The sequence below is a fragment of the Balaenoptera physalus genome (genome assembly GCF_965194825.1).
Source record: "Balaenoptera physalus genome assembly, chromosome: 8".
In the NCBI taxonomy this organism is placed as follows: Eukaryota; Metazoa; Chordata; class Mammalia; order Artiodactyla; family Balaenopteridae; genus Balaenoptera; species Balaenoptera physalus.
Window position 1 is genome coordinate 67,871,046 of NC_138887.1, and position 17,393 is coordinate 67,888,438.

Genomic DNA, 17,393 nt, shown 5'->3' on the forward strand with positions numbered 1-17,393 from the left:
TAAGAACTGAGAACTTATGATGCACTTATATAATTGAAACTGGATACAAGAGAATTGCATGTCATGTTTCTTTTCATGTATTCCTAAGAGATGATGACAATTTATGGCTACCACTCTAGTGTCATCATAATAAAATATTACAGACACCATTTTATGTATTTATTCTGTTGCCTCTCTACCCTTCCTTCAGAGATACAGATATAAAGAAGCTGTTCTTAAGCTAATATAAATCCTTAGGCACTCTTATCCCTACTGGAAAAAGTTTAAAAATAGATGATTGGAGACATAGGCATTATACTTGTGAACCAATATTTCATGTTGCACTTCCAAAACAACAACAAAGACAATAAAATATATGGTGCTTAAATCCAACCTGCAAGATTAAGTCCTTTGTTTAATTTGGTCTCACATCACAAAGTTTCTGTATCTTTTAAGTAGAAAGTTATCTTATAAAGTTAACAAAAACTGCACTGTGTCTAGAATATTCTTAAATCACTTGGAAACCCAATACACTAGTTTAAGTGAGTGGAAAGTGAAGAATCCAGAAGTATCATTAGTTTCACACGTGGCTGGTGTGATGGTTAATGTTCTCAGCTGGTGGCAAGGTACTTCCATAGAACATTGAAATGGGAAGGATCTTGGAAACTATCATTTTACAATAAGAAAATTAAGACCTAGAATAACTAAGTGATATAAACCAGGTTCTCTACCCTTCGTTCAGAGATACAGATATAAAGACCAGAAAATTTTCTAGGGGAAACTTTGGTCTGAAGAGAGAAAGAGAGAGAGAGAGAGAAAGAGAGAGAGAGGGAGAGAGAGAAAGCTGGATAACATCAGAACAACGAAAGCACTTTCATTGTGCCCAGTTCTTATCGTCTCTTGCCATATTGCTACAACAGCCTTTTAAACAGATGTCCTATCCTATAGACTCACCCAGACCATACTGTATTTTGCTGCCAGGTTTATCTTTTAAAAACACAGATCTAACCATATCAACCTCCTGATCAAAATTTAAAATTATTTCTTTTATAGCCTAGATCACTCCATTCTTTCCCTGTTATTCTCCAGTCAAGCCAAGCTTTTCGAAACTCCTAAAATATGCTATGAACTCTCACTCTCTCCTTTGCATTACTCTTCTTTCTGCATGGAACATGTTCTCCTTTTCTCTGAATACCTACCTCTCCTGGCTAATTTCCATGCATCTTCCCTAAGACTTAGCCCAGATCATATCCTCTCCCCTCTCCCTGAGAATCAAATCTTGGAACAAAAATATCTAGAAAATAATGGTTATGAGAACTTATTTCTTTAATTATCATGCTATACATATATTATACAATAATATTCATAACATTAGTAATGAAAGAATAAAAGCAATTTGAAATAATTAAGCATATACTAGAGCAAAACATGACTCAAAGACCAAATGTATTAAAGCTATGACAGGTGAAATTTAAATCTCTAATATAGCAGCCATATTAAATACTGTAGTTAACTGTGTTCATGTTGGTACATGACAGAATCTGCCACTTTGCAATTGGACTTCCTCCTCTCCTATTTTTGATGAACTTGATATTATATCAATATCTTGGAAACTGATGTCTAGATCTGAAAGATTTCCCATAAAAAATTTCTTGTATAGTTACATTTTGTTTTTTAATTGGTCGGACAATTTTAGCTTTTTGATTTGAGTATCTATTTCCATTTAATTACTGATATTTTGGGGTGGGTTTTTAAGATATATTCACATGCCGTAACAGTCATCTTTTATTTTTAACAGTCATCCTTTTAAAGTGTATAATTAGTCGAGTTGTGCACCTTTCACCACCATCTAATTCCAGAATATTTTCATCACTTCAGAAAGAAACCCCAGGCCCATTAACAGTCACTCTCCATTTTCCCTTCCCCCCGGCCCCTGGCTACTAATAATCTGCTTTCTGTCTCTATGGATTTGCCTACTCTAGATGTTTCATATAAATGGAATCATATAATATATGACCTCTTGTTGGAGCATGCATCAATATTTTATTCCATTTTATGGCTGAATAATGTTCTACTGTATAGTTATACCCATTCTGTTTATCCATCAGTTGATGGAAATTTGGGTTGTTTCCACCTTTTAGTTGCTATGAACATTCATTTACAAGTTTTTGTTTAAACATTTTTAAAAACTTATTTTGGGTGTGTAACTAGAAGTGGAATTCCTGGGTCATATGATAACTCTATGTTTAACTTCTTGAGGAACCATCAAATGGTTTTCCACAGTGGCAGAACCAATTTCTATTCCCATCAGCAATATATGAGGGTTTCAATCTCTCCACATCCTCTCCAATACTTGTTATTTTCATTAAAATTTTGTTTTTTACTATACACATCCCATGACATGGTATCTCATCGTGATTTTTTTTTTCACTGACAAGAACTTTTATTTCTTTTTAATGACATTAAATACAACTGCTACAAGGGGGAAAACATGATAAAGAGGAGGCACCAAACTTCAGTTTCATAATTGATCCTGACAACAACCAAAGTAAATTGGGGTCTGCATTAGATGCAAAACTACAGGTTATTTCAGGCTCTTTACCTACAAGTAAACTATGTAAACAGCACATTCATACTCTGTATTGTCAAGACCCTCGTGGTGAGAAGGTCATCACAGATGAGTAAGGCTAGGTAGGCAGTTAAATGCACACAATGCTTACGCAAATAAAACAACATGGCAAGAATTCTACATGAAAATTAGACTTAGAGGCCAACACCAAATATGAGATATGTAGCTTTTAAAAACAGATTAAAACTCCAGATTCTACCCACTACCATCTTTAAGGCAAACATGCCTAATAATGAGTTTTCTTTGGCTTTGTTTTTCTTCTTAAAGAATACCATGTTAACCACTAGGGAACAGTTCTCTCCTTCCCCAGTCCAACAGATTTAAGTAAGCTGCTAAAGCTTTGGAAAAACAGAATTATTTGAGCAAAGACGAAATGTGATTGTCACATTTTCTCGTTAACCCGTCACTCATTTGATTTGGAAAAGGCGATGCTCCCATTACACATCCGTCTTAAACCCTCCTGTACCAGGGAGGCAGGAACATGAGTCTTAGAATTTTGCCTAAGCAAAAGGCTGTCCCTTTACTCCTTGGTTATCTGTGGGGAACAAGACAACTGCAATGCTAGTTATTCCAGCAACAATGAACTCTAACTATGCTATAGTTCCAAAGGTGGATGTTTGTCTGTCCCACTCCATCAAGCTAATTTACGGAAACCTGGAGAAGTGACTGATATAGGCAATGCCAACTGAAATAACAGATTTTGACTCTTGCCTTTGAACAGAACTTCCCCTTTGCATTTTGGCCCCAGACTCTAAACCAAATGTTGAAGGAAAAGAGAATCCTTGACTGGATAGAAATAGTTAACACTTAGGGACATCCATCTAACTTTACTGGTAACTATGACTAAGTTTCTCCCAAGTCAGTTTCTAAAGCAGGGTAGGATGTTTAAGATGGGTTACTGGCATACAAAGATGGGGCTGATGGAAGAACAAAACCAGACAGAGGCAGTGAGACCAGTATCACAGGCTGTGCTATAGCAACTAGGTACAACCTTCACAGACAGTGAACAGCAGCACAAATGCCAGACTGCAAAATCTCCCAAGAGATGTCTAGAGCTGTCTGTAAAGAGAATAACAAACTACTAAGACATCCATTAAGATAGTTGCACATAGCATTACCCTTAAGATCAGGTAATGCTTTGAGCACAGGCTTAATCAAAACTATTTTAGATCCACTTTAGTAGTTTTGTAAAACTGTACATCAGAGATTTGACCAAGTAAGGAGATGGTAACATCCTGGATCAAAAGGCACCTCTTATTAACTAATAATGGAGACAAAAGACAGCTTCTCCAAAGTCTCTCCCACAGGATGGAAGCTCACTGACTAATACGTCAACTCATACTTGAAGTTGGGGTTCAGCAGATGAAACTGAAGACCAACTGACACCTCTCAATAGCACTGCTTTCTAGCCTGTCCTAGAGTCAAGACTCTGGGTGGGTGGTTCTTCAATAAAGAGTGCAGTAAGGCTTTTCCTAAGACACATATCTATGTCTAACAGGATACAGAAATATGCTGGTAGAGCCCTAAGGTCACTGGGGAAAAAAGAAGGAAAATCCTTGAAGAAAGGCAGAGAAGGCAAACAGTCACAAGACTGCAAATCAACAGGGGTTGTTAGTCATCAACAGGGGTTGTTAGTCAACAGGGGTTGTTATTGCTATTCTTCTATTAGAGTTAAGATGTACAAGATTTGTAAACACTATTGTGCAAAATAAATTTAATGAAGAATGAAAAAAAAAAGCCAAAAAATAAAGGCAGCTAGTAGGTACAAAAAGAAGAGAAGATTTACACTTTTAATTTGTCCTTTCAACTACTTCAGATGTCCTGATTACCAACTTTTAAAATACTGACAGGTATTCGGAGATTCAAATAAAAAAAGTAAGAGGGGTTGCTAAGTGACTTGTATCCATTTATAAGTCACCAGCAATAATTAACACTGGCTTGCAGCCTGATAAAGAATCTCTTCCTCATGGGAGATTAAAAGATGATTTCTTTTGGGCACCAGAAGAAGACTTCACCTCTGCACAGAGGTGGGTGTTTTGCTTGAGCCTAGGTGTTTTGACTTAATGCTGGCTTTCAGGCGGCAGCCACCTTCAATTTAAATTAAAAAATTAAAACTATATCAACTCAACACTGCTTAAATGCATAGACACACACAAACAGGAAGGACCTTATACAAAAAATTTCAAGTCAGCAATGGGCATTTCCAAAAGGTGACAAGTTCTTTAAATAAAAATGTTGTGAAAAATAAATTTTAAAATCTACAAAGCACAAAACAGCAGAAGATGAGATGCTGCTCTGGACAGGACCTTGGATAGGGACCTTCATTGCTGATGGGAGGAGACAAATGGACCGTACAGGAAATCTGGTAGACGCTGGAACTGATGGTGGCTTCGCATGTTCCCGTCAACCCACTGAGTCAGACTGTATCTTTGCAGAGATTTCTGTCGGAACCGGGTGTAGTTTCACCTGGTGAGGTCCGAAGGATGCTACCATTTTGGGTTCTGCATGTGATAAACTTGACCCATCAAGGCACACAGCTCCCCCAAGGTACCTTGGCTACAGTCCACTGGGTCTTCTATATGAGCAGTGACATTCCTGAGATAACTTTGCTTCTGCTTTTCTAGATCTGATGGTGAAAATGTCAGAATATTAGTCCTTGCTTTGGTTTGCAGAACAGGAATGACTTTGCCTAGTCTTTTTTCATGGACCTTCAGCTTCCCAGAATCCTTGTCAAGAACATCTTTGTTTGATGAACTGGAAACAACTGGAAACCTCATTTCAAAACTTGATTTGTAGGGAAGAGATATGGGAACATATGTATAACTGATTCACTTTGTTATAAAGCAAAAACTAACACACCATTGTAAAGCAATTATACTCCAATAAATGTTAAAAAAAAAAACTTGATTTATGTGATCCATTTCTCCAGGATGACCCCATATTAGAAGGAGTCTCTGAATGGTTCAATATCTGAGAGGTTACAGGTGTAGGTTTCTTACTGTTAGACATATTTTTATCAGAGACAGTTTGTTGAAAGTTACTGTTTGAAGAAGGGAGTGGGGGCCCATCATAGACAGAGTTACTGGGGATGATCCCTTCAGATTCTGTGAAAATTGTGCTCTCATTTAGGCTAAGACCATCTTCTCTCATCTCTTCTCCAAGGGAGGAGAGTTTTTCAGTAACTTCAGATGTATCAGTCTTGTCCTTATCAAGTGCAACATCACAAACTGTTGGATCAAATGGTGCAACTGTAACTTTTATACTTTTCTAGTGCAAAGCGTCTGTTCAACGGTTTAGTAGGAGTTGGTCCATGACCAACTGATGTATTTAGTTGAGGTAGTTTGAAGAGGCCAGAGGTCTCAGCTTCTGGTCCCAAGCTGTACAATGAATTTTTCTCTTAGGGAGTATCAAGGGGAATTTGACTCCCTTTCCCTCCCTTCTCAACATTCCTGCTGTCATCGTTAGGCAAGCCTCCTCCCCAAGAAAAGTGCTCATTTGATAGGTCATCATCCTTCAAGAGCTCCTGAATCTCTTCCTCCATGAAACTGAAATGGCCGTCATCTTTTCCATCAGACAGCTCCAGCAAGGAGTCATCCAATCCATCCTCATCCAAGGAATCCCAAGAAAATGGGGCATTGTCTTTAGGCAAGAGAGGTACCAGAAGACTGTTCAGAGGGCACTAGTGAGCACATCATACTGTGTGGAGCTGCTGGTGTGATCTCTGCCTTTGCCACGAGACCAAATGGAAAAAGGGTTCAGCTCCTGCTAGCTGTTCCTTTCAGGAGACTTGTCAAAATGATTGACTCCCACCTTCGAAGTTTGTGGTTGTCAAGCACAAGTATCACAGGCACGGGCTTAGCAGCCACATTTCTGAAAGAGAAGCTCTTTCTGAGCCACTACCCCTACTCTCCAACTCCTTCCAAAAGGTCTAGTCCTGGGAGTTCCCAGGCAGTCCAGTGGTTAGGATTCCACACTTCCACTGCAGGGGGCATGGGATCCCAAATGCTCACTGGAAGAAAAACATCATTACTTGCAAACTTTACTGTGAACACAAAGGACCACTATTCTTCATAACCACTGAAAGCATCAATTCCTATGCCACATGACATCCACAGGCACAGAGCTGGCTCTTCTGAACTTCTCTCATAGAATGTTCCAATAGGTCAGATTATTTTGAAGCAAATCCCAGGAATCACATCATTTCATCTCCAGAAGTCGGGCCAAAGCCTAGGCAAACGACTGCACCTCACTCCACCCCCTGCGTCATTTTATCCTCTCATTGTGATTTTGATTTGCAGTTGCCTCATGGCTAATGCTGTTGAGCATCTTTTAATGTGCTTATTGGCCATTAGTATATCTTCTTTGGAGAATTATCTATTCAGATTCTTTGCCTATTTTTAAATTGGGTTATATTTGTCTTTATTTATTGAGTTGTAATAGCTCGTTTTGTAGTCTAGATACAAGTCCCTTATCAGATGTATGATTTACAAAAATTTTCTCGCATTCTGTGGGTTGTTTTTTCATTTTCTTGATAGTGTCCTTTGAAGTATAAAAGTTTTAAATTTTGATTAAGTCCTATTTATCTACTTTTCTATTGCTTGTGCTTTAGGTGTTACATATAAGAAACCATTTTCTAATCCAAGATCATGAAGATTTATACCTATGTAAGTCTATATTAATAGGGTTTTCACCAATGTAAATCCTTTTGCTCCCTCCAGTGACTGTTAAGGTAGCTGGGTTTCACCATAAATGCATGTGGTTAGTTTTCAAAGTTACTGCAGAGGGAGGATGGGGAGCAGAGTAAGTTAAAACACCACTAAGCTTGCTGTTCTTATCAAGATACAGCTGCTTTTCCTTTTAAAAAAAAAAATTATTTATTTGGTTGCGCTGGGCGGGCTCTTTAGTTGTAGGAAGTCCCTACAGCTGCTTTTCTTTAATAAATCCTCCATGGGACTTCCCTGGTGGCGCAGTGGTTAAGAATCCACCTGCTGGGCTTCCCTGGTGGTGCAGTGTTTAAGAATCCACCTGCCAATGCAGGGGACACGGGTTCAAGCCCTGGTCCGGGAAGATCCTACATGCCGCGAAGCGACTAAGCCCGTGCGCCACAACTACTGAGCCTGCACTCTAGAGCCTGCAAGCCACAACTACTGAGCCCATGTGCCACAATTACTGAAGCCTGTGCGCCTAGAGCCTGTGCTCCACAACAAGAGAAGCCACTGCAATGAGAAGCCCATGCACCGCAACAAAGAGTAGCCCCTGCTCAACACAACTAGAGAAAGCCCACGCACAGCAACGAAGAGCCAATGCTGCCAAAAAATAAATAAATAAACTTAAATAATAAATAAATAAATGCTCCATGGATTGCTGACAGGCTTTTGTTAATTTTCAGAGTTCTGAAAAAATTGATTCTGACATTTTTGGGGTCTGTTTTCTTGTTATTTTTGAGGGGAGAATTTTAGGAACTTTTGACTGCCATTTTCACTGACTTCACTCAATATATTTAGTTTTATATCTACCATCTTGCTATATGTTTTCTATTTGTCTCATCTGTTTTGTGTTTATTCTCTTGATCTGCCTTAATTTTACCAATCATTTTTATTCTTTTTTCTATTAATTTTATTGCTATTCTTTTAGAGATTACATTAGAATCACAATATACATATAGCAAATATGCAAGAGCTAAAACTCCTTAAAGCGTGTTCTCCCCTCTTCACTTGTTGTGTTATCATGCATTTAATTCTATATTTAAATTGGCTAACTTTAAAACTGTTGCTTTTAAAGTCTATATATATGCACATATATACAATTATTTCTCCCAGTGTTCTTCATTCCTTCCTGCATTTCTATCCTTCCGTCTCAAATCATTTTCCTCCTGCCTAAAGAATTCCCTTTAATATTTATTTTAATCCAGATTTTCTCTTGATGAATTTTCTGTTATATTTGACCAAAAATAGCTTGGCACTAAGAAATTCATTTTAATAACGTTAGCACATTACTCTTACATGCTTCTATGGTGACCACTTAATTTTTCTTGGCTCTCCCAAAACTGAAATGGTTCAAGAGTCACATCTCTCCTCAGAGGAGTTTGTCAATACTTAAATTCAGTCTGCTTGGTTACCTTGCAACCACGGCTCTCTAATGGTATGATTTTCGAAATTTTTTTTCCCCTTGAGTTTGGATTTAAGAAGGGGGCAATGTTCTTATGTGGTTTTCTTCATCCTAAATAGAAGCAGAACTCCTAGTTTCTATGTATATCATTCCTGGAATGCTTTTCAATCTCTTTGCTTAAAAAATTATAGTAATATTGGCTTTGGGCCAGCGTTTCCTGCAGGAACCAAAAAGCAGGATGACTTAGCTGAAGTTTTCTTCCTTCGTTTTGAGGACCTTAGTTTCTTTTAAGTTTCTTCTCAGTCTCCCATATGGTGGTGGCTGCTTAAGGTCCTAAATATACCCTATTAACAGAACAATGTCTCCTCCTTTAGGTCTCTTCTGGGTAACTAAACTCCATCCTACTTTTCCTTGTCTTGAGCAAATTATTTTTTTATAGTTTGTAACTGGAGCCTTGTGTAAACCTTAATGTCCTCACTTTGCAACTTTGTGCCCTCTGTCGAATTCTTACTCTATTAATTTTTGTGTTCTTGCTGATAGTCTCTCAGAAAATAATCTTGTCATATCCCTAGGCAATGGCTCTGCTTGTGGATGAATGTGGCTACTTTCACTTCTCCATATTATTCTCTTTCCACTTATGCTATGCATTCTAGCCTCAACTACGGCAACATTCTTTCTTCCTTCACTAAATCTTTAACCTCAACCTAAACACAGAAGAGGTGATTAAGCCTCCTCAAAGTCAGGCTGGCACAATGCTTTCACCACCAGTTACTACAGCTTTTCGACAGTTAGGTACATGAGTTTGTTTCTAACTATCCCCCATCCTTTATAGCAGTGGTCCCCAACCTTTTTGGCACCAGGGACTTGTTTTGTGGAAGACAACTTTTCCACGGACGGAGGCAGGGGGATGGTTCAGGTGGTAATGGGAGCGATGGGGAGCAATGGAGAGCGGCAGATGAAACTTCACTTGCTCTCCTGCCACTCATCTCCTGCTGTGCGGCCCAGTTCCTAACATGTCCTCGGCCCAGTCCTCGGCTTGGCTACCGGTCCTCGGCTCGGGGGTAGGGGACCCCTGCTTTATAGAACACATACCCAAAAGCATACTAGCTAGCATGCATGTGTTATTTTCCACATTTCAAAGTTTGGCTTCTTACAGAAATTAGAGTTCTCACTTCTTTTGAAATTTATCTGAACATAATCTTGCTCAGTGTACCAATATTGTCAGGAATATTAATTTTTTGGTTGTTTTTTGTTTTGTTTTGCTTTTGGTAGACAGGGGTAGCCATCAATAGTTTCAGTTGAGTGAGGTTTAGTTACATTCCCCCACAACCTCACTCTATCAATGAAGCACTTGCTTGGACAATTCTTACACACACACACACACACACAAAGTTATGTAATATGTTCTGTAAGTGCAATGAAGTCCCAGCTCTGTCATTTTTTAGTATTCTAACCACACCTTTCAGGAAAGATACACTGGAGGCAAATGTGACAATATACTAGAGGCAAGATCCAGTTAATCTTATAGTCTATTTTAGGCAACCAGAATCTTCCAAATCCTTAGCTGGACAAATGACAATTTAGGGATTGAGCCTGGAGAGTCATCCTTAACAGAACAGGCTATGGGGCTGGATGGAATTTTTTTTTTAATTGTAGTAAAGCACTCATAAAATTTGCCATCGTGACCATTTTTAAGTGGTGTTAAGTACATTCACACTGTTGTGCAACAATCACCACCATTTACCTCAATAACTTTTCATCATCCCAAATTGAAACCCCAAACCCATTAAACCATAACTCTCCCTTTGCCCTTCTCCTCAACCTTTGTAACCACATACTACTTTCTGTCTCTAGGTATCTCATAGAAGTGGAATCACACAATATTTGTCTTTTTATGTCAGGCTTATTTCATTAAGCATAACGTCTTCAAGGTTCATCTATGTTGTAGCGTGTGTCAGAATTTCATTCATTTTTAAGCTTGAATAATATTCCATTGTGTATATATACACCGTAGTTTGTTTATCCATTTATCTGTCAATGGACACTTGAGTTGCTTCCACTTTTTGGTTTTTGTGAATAATGCTGCTATAAACATGGGTGGTCAAAAGTCTGTTCAAGTCCCAACTTTCAGTTCTTTTGGATATATATCCAGAAGTGAAATTGTTGGATCATACGGTAATTCTATGTTTAATTTTTTGAGAAATCACCATACTGTTTTCCAAAATGGCTGCACCATTTTATATTCCCACCAAAAGGGCACAAGAGTGCACTTATCCTGGTAAGACTTGTTATTTTCTGTATTTTTGATAATAGCCATTCTAACCGATATGAAGTGGTATATCATTGTGATCTTGATTTGCATTTACCCAATGATTAGCGATGTTGAGCATTTTTTTCATATGCTTATTGGTTATTTGTATATCTTCTTTGAAGAAGTGTCTATTTGAGTCTTTGTTTATTTTTTAAATTGGATTTTTGGATAAAATTTGTATATTCAGGAGTATCTCTGAAATATTTTAGCCAGTACAATATATATATAAAATGTCACTAATTTCTTCAATTAAAAACCCATTTCTAACAACTAGCATTTTATTCTATATTTACATATTATAATTTTACCAATGAAAACACATTTCTAACATTCACTATGCAAATTTGCAAAGCCTGGTATCTAGCTTTTAGTAGTTGCCTCTGATATGACCTTCCTGATTCAAATTCTAGCTGACCATCCTGAGAGTTATATTCCATATTGGGGCAATTGCCCACACATATACTAACACATAATATCACACTGCTATATTGAAAAATTTTTAACTTAAATTAAGTCACACGCACCATAGCAAAAAGCTCTATATCTGGTTCTGTGGCTATGGTGCTGACCTTTCTCTCCTTCACCTACCATGCCCAGTCACATTTGCTATCTATTCTGTTTCTTGAACCAGCTAATTTGCCCATTCCTAACCCATGGTCTTTGCACTTGCTGTTCCTTCTGCCTAGAACACTCTTCCTTTTGATTCTCTCATGGATTTATCCTTCTCAGTATCCAGGTCTCAGCTCAAATGTTACCTCCTTAACGAAGCCTTCCCTGATCCACAAATTAAAAGTAGCTCCTTTCTCCCGAGTTTTTCTTAATCAAACTGCCCTGCTTATCTTAAACTTAAGTTTATGTGTTTATTAGCTCCATGAGAAGAAAGACTTTTTATTTGCAACTTTGTACCCAGTACCAACATGAGTGCTTTGGCATATGGTAAGAGCTCAATAAATATATATTTTTTATATTCAAGTGAATGAATGAATGAATGAATACCTAGAATGTGACATGTGTTAGAACAGAGATAAAAAGAAAGCACTATGAGAACACAGAGCAGGAATACCTAAATCATAATGCCAGGACAGGCTGCCTGGGGTAGGTGAGAATTGTGCTGAAACAACTATCCTGATAAGATGTAGATCAGTCAGCATGGGCTGCCATAACAAAATACCACAGATTGGGTGTAACAGTAGAAATTTATTTCTCACAGTTCTGGAGGCCGGGAAGTCCAAGATCAAGATGCTGGCTGATCTGGTTCCTGGTGAGAGCTCCCCTCCTAGCTTGCAGACAGCTGCCTTCCATCGTGTCTGCACATAATGGAGAGAGCAAGAAGATGACATAACTTCATCTTCTTTTATAAGGATTAGGGCCCCACCCTTATGATCTTATTTAACTATTATTACCTCCTCACAGGCCTCACCTCCAAATACAGTCACAATGGGGGGTTGGGGCTACAACATAAGGATTTTGGGGGCACATAAACATTCATTCCATAACAGAAGCTATATAAAGAAGGGCGGGCATTGTTGGGAGACATTCCTCCATTGGTCTCTCATGCTCCTACGCATTTTGCTGGGCATGCCAAGAATGAGGGCACTCTGGGCGTGGTGCTAGGCCAGTGAAGTGAGGGCCTCACCCCAGCACAGACTTAGCTTTCTCAGGACCGAACACCTTAGTGGCAGGCGAGGAAAGGGCAGAATTTCCTTCCTTTTTAAGCTGAAAAATATTCCATTGTATCTATATGCCACATTTTGCTTATCCATTAATCCATTGACAGACATTTGAGATGTTTCCATGTTTTAGTTATGGCGAATAATGCTGGTGTGAACAATGGGAAACGACTTCTCTCTGTGTAATCATGTATAGTGGCCATCTCTGCTAAGGGCAGGGAAATCTGTGTAAATTTAGCTAGAAATGTTTAAGAAATATCATTTAGGAAAATGTTTCTCTTCCATTGTCCCAGAGTTGAGAAATGTTTGTCCTTGCAGAGTGTGTGTTTGTGTGTGTGTGTGTGTGTGTGTGTGTGTTTGGTCCAGTAAGTTACCAGAAAACTACAGGAGGAATGAAGGTGTACATTTCATTTCTCACTGATGTGGAGACTTGACGGTCCTAGACTCGAGGCGCGAAATGGGATGGTTTTGCTTAACTGCCTCTTACTGAAAAACTCAGACTTAGGGAAATGTATTGGAGAACTGTGTCCTGTCTCTTGTAAGTTGTGTCCTCCATCCTCTGCAGCGGGGATGGAGTTTGCATGTGAGCTGGGCTGTGATTCCTAGGGTAGAACAAATCTCTGTGGGTATGGGTTAGAGTCCTCCCAAATGGAGATTTTTTTTTTTACAGTAGGGATTAAAGAAAGCTCCTTCACAGAGTAGTAACAGAGCAGTAAATTTAAATACAACCAGATACTGTTCTGTGTCCACGAAGGGAACCCCCAGTCCCCATGAAATGTTTGTTTTGTTCTTTTCCTTTGACTCTGGAAATAGTCATATTTAAGCATCTGGTTTTAGTTTTTCTCTTGGGTAGTAAAATTTATTTTGTTACCTATAATCCTTCAACAAAGTTCTAAAGGTAAGGTCATATGTCGATAGTGTGGTTTTGGGTATTTTAAGGGGAACCCCCTTTCTGTCAGAGAGCATCATCTTACTAAGGAATTACGGGAAAGTGAGCAGAGGCTCAAGGCCGAGCAAAGAGGGGAAGAGCTCTTTGGAAAAATGGCTGCAATCTATACTGATTCAGGAGTCAACTTAATATAATCCTCCTCCCCCTCCCAAATATATAAGAGGAAGATTACAAAAAGGGAAGAAAACTTTTAAGAAATGATCCTAGCTTATTTTCAGCCAAGCATCTTATTGTTTAAATAAACATTAAAAATATTTAAACAAAGAAACTCTGACTTTGATCACAGATGCTTTGTTTATCAATCACCCAGCATTTCAGTCCATTCTTAGATCACAATAAGGAACCAAGTTTAATTTCAATAATACTAAAAGAGTGGTCTGATGAGAAGTATGCGCAGCATATGAAAAAGGTGAATTACCGTACTCAACTAGTAAGATAATAGTAGGGTTGAATCCACGGTGAAGCAACAAGCACCCTTTTCATTTTATGATGTGCTTCTGAAACATCACCTTGGAAAACTCATATTAAAATAACAACAACAGGGCTTCCCTGGTGGCGCAGTGGTTGGGAATCTGCCTGCTAATGCAGGGAGCACGGGTTCGAGCCCTGGTCTGGGAGGATCCCGCGTGCCGCGGAGCGGCTGGGCCCGTGAGCCACAATTGCTGAGCCTGCGCGTCTGGAGCCTGTGCTCCGCAACAAGAGAGGCCGCGATAGTGAAGAGGCCCGCGCACCGCGATGAAGAGTGGCCCCCGCTCGCCACAACTAGAGGAAGCCCTCACACAGAAACGAAGACCCAACACAGCCAAAAATAAAAAAAATATAAAAATAAATAAATAAATAAATAAATAAATAAAAAAAAAAGATTACTATTAAAAAAAAATTCCTTTATAAAAAAAAATAAAAAAAAACAACAACAAAATAAATAAATAGAATAACAAAAACTATGGTTATACAATGGAACTACCTTGAAGTTTTAATGCATAACAGGTTTTGATTTTAAATGATTTCACAGGAGGGTAGTACTGGTGGTATGCAACTGGTTCCACAGAGAACAAAAATTGAAAACCCCACATATCACACGCTAGGTCAGCAGTTTTCAAACTTCTTGGTCTCAGGACTCTTTCACAAACTTAAAAATTAAGAACTCTAAAGAACTTTTTAAAAAGTGGGTTATATCTATAAATATTTATAGTAATAAAAATTAAAGTGGAGAAATGAAAATGTTTATTAATTTATTAAAAATAACAATCCCATGTTAATGCATTTTTATGAACACATATTTTCAAAAACAAAAAAGTGAGAGAGGTGGCATTGTTTTAGATTTTTGCAAATCTGTTTAATGCCTGGCTTAATGGAAGACAGCTGAATTCTCATGTGCTCTCAATCTACTGTGCTAACTATATTGTTTTGATTGAAGTACATTAAAATAACCTGGCTTGGGCTTCCCTGGTGGCGCAGTGGTTGAGAATCTGCCTGCCAATGCAGGGGACACAGGTTCGAGCCCTGGTCTGGGAAGATCCCACATGCCGCGGAGCAACTGGGCCCGTGAGCCACAACTACGGAGCCTGCGCGTCTGGAGCCTGTGCTCCACAACAACAGAGGCCGCGACAGTGAGAGGCCCGTGCACCGCGATGAAGAGTGGCCTCTGCTTGCCACAACTAGAGAAAGCCCTCGCACAGAAACGAAGACCCAACACAGCAAAAATAAATAAATAAATAAATAAATTTATAAAGTTCCTACCAAAATTCTAAAAAAAAAAAAAAAATAACCTGGCTTCACACAGATGTAGAGAGGGAAAAGGGAGGAATATTTTGGTAACTTTTTCAGATAATTATAGCTATTCTTCACAAGTGGTAGTATCTTAAAAGTTAGTTGCATGTAAAGTCTGAAACTGTATCAGTGAACTTTTTGTATTCTGTTATATACAAATCTATTGGTCTAAGTTGTACTTTGAATGGATGTTTCACTCACGCATGATCTTGTAACATCACGCATTGTACCTCTGAAAATACTGGCTCTTAATTATGCAAAGATTCAATATGTTGACATTTTTTATTATACAAACTCCACTTGTTACTAAATTTTCTCTGTAGAAAAGTCTCAAGAATTGGTAAGTTGTCAAGTTCATAGTGGTAGATATGTTTTCTAAAATTCTTAATTTTTATTTGAAAGCTTTAATTTTATCATTGACAACAAATACTGCCAGTGGTTTTCTTTTAAAGGAGAGGCTGACTTCATTTTCAAAGAAAGCATCTGTCAAATACACAAATCTGAAGGATCAAAGTTTGTCACTTGTTCTTTCAAGCAAAAATGTCATTCTGTGAAAAAAGCAGCTAGTTAAAATACATGTACTCAATGGCTGACCTTTAAAAAAATTAATGCTTACAATTTCATCAAGGACCTTCTTAAGCGAAGCAATTTTTTTCTACTGCAAGTGCATGGCCGTGCAGAATAATGACTACTAGAGTTTGGTGCCACTTGCCATTGATTTGTGCTAAGGCCCCAGAAGTTTTATTTACTATTGATTTGACACCATCACTGCAAATTCCAGCAGTAAAAAAGCAAATAATGGTACTATTATAAAGAGCTTTGATTTTGCATACACCCCCTGGAGTCCTGGGGACCCCCAGAAGGCCATGAACCACACTTTGTGAACTGCTATGTATTAGAATAAATGCAGAATATAAAAACGATTAAAAGACACAATCCCTATTCTCAAGTTCATCTTGTAATAGAGGAAACCGACTGGAGACGACTGCAACACAGCTTTAGTGATAGAAGAAATGGCAGCCGTGTGGAGGACAGATCAAAGGCAAGCACGGAAGCAGAGACCAGGTAGCATACTACTGCAGTAGTGCAGACAAGCAGTGATGAGGGCCTGACCTAAGGCAGGTGGTGGAATTACAGGACTCGGTGTCTGATTCGATGTGAGGCACAGCGGAGAAGGGCAGTTTGGTGGACAGCGGTGCCCTTCCTACAGAGGCATTACAGGAGGAGAAGGTTGGCAGCGAGGTGGGCGTAGACTTATGAGTTTAGTTTTGCATTAACTATGAGATGAGCATCCGCTCTCTAGGCAGAGGTGTCAGAACAGGCAATTGGCTATTAACTGCTCCTTCCCCGAGGGCCTCGCAGTACTCATTCCCTTCTGTATCCTCAATGCCTAGCACAGTACCCAGCTCTTAAGGTCGATTGAATAAAGAAATGAATCTGGTTAGGGGCTCGTGACAGTCAGCTAACAGGAGGGTTCGATTTGTCAGTCATTTCATATACACGCTTCTTTGAAACCACCGGAGTGGATGAGATCAGGTTGACTGTAGCAGGAGGACTGAACTCCCACTTCAAAATCTTTCTGGTCCTAAACGGTCAGAACAAGGGGCGTTCTTGGGAAATGTTGCCTCCAGTAGGTCACGACGGCCTATAACATACAAATTTAGCTTGTAAGACCTGTTTCTGGAGAAGGCAGAACACCCAACAACCAAGACTTGTCACCTTTATGTCCGCACTTCAATACCTGTCAGACTGGTTTTACGTGGGGTGAGATGGGACTGACCTCGGCGTCCCAACCTTCTGTGGGTAGACGGCGTCTTTCGCAATCTCCCTTTTCGCGAATATTTGTAACTGTCTCTCCGAATGGCCAAGACGCGGCCCTCAAACAGGTTCAGACGCCGTGCGTTCGCGCGCCCAGGCAGGGGGCGGCGCTCCATCCACCCGCCCCGCTGACGCGGTATAAGCCGAGATCACCTCAGC

At 39.2% G+C, this 17,393-nt stretch overlaps 1 pseudogene across 1 annotated transcript; it reads right to left on the reverse strand.

Moving 5' to 3' along the window:
• Positions 1-7: 7 nt before the first annotated feature.
• LOC309665560 (S100P-binding protein-like) lies at positions 8-17,294 on the reverse strand (annotated as a pseudogene). Its single transcript, XR_014268470.1, has 3 exons — positions 17,158-17,294; positions 5,517-12,334; positions 8-5,431 (listed from the first exon to the last, which is right to left on the reverse strand). The product of XR_014268470.1 is annotated as a S100P-binding protein-like (transcript).
• Between the last annotated feature and the right edge of the window lie 99 nt (positions 17,295-17,393).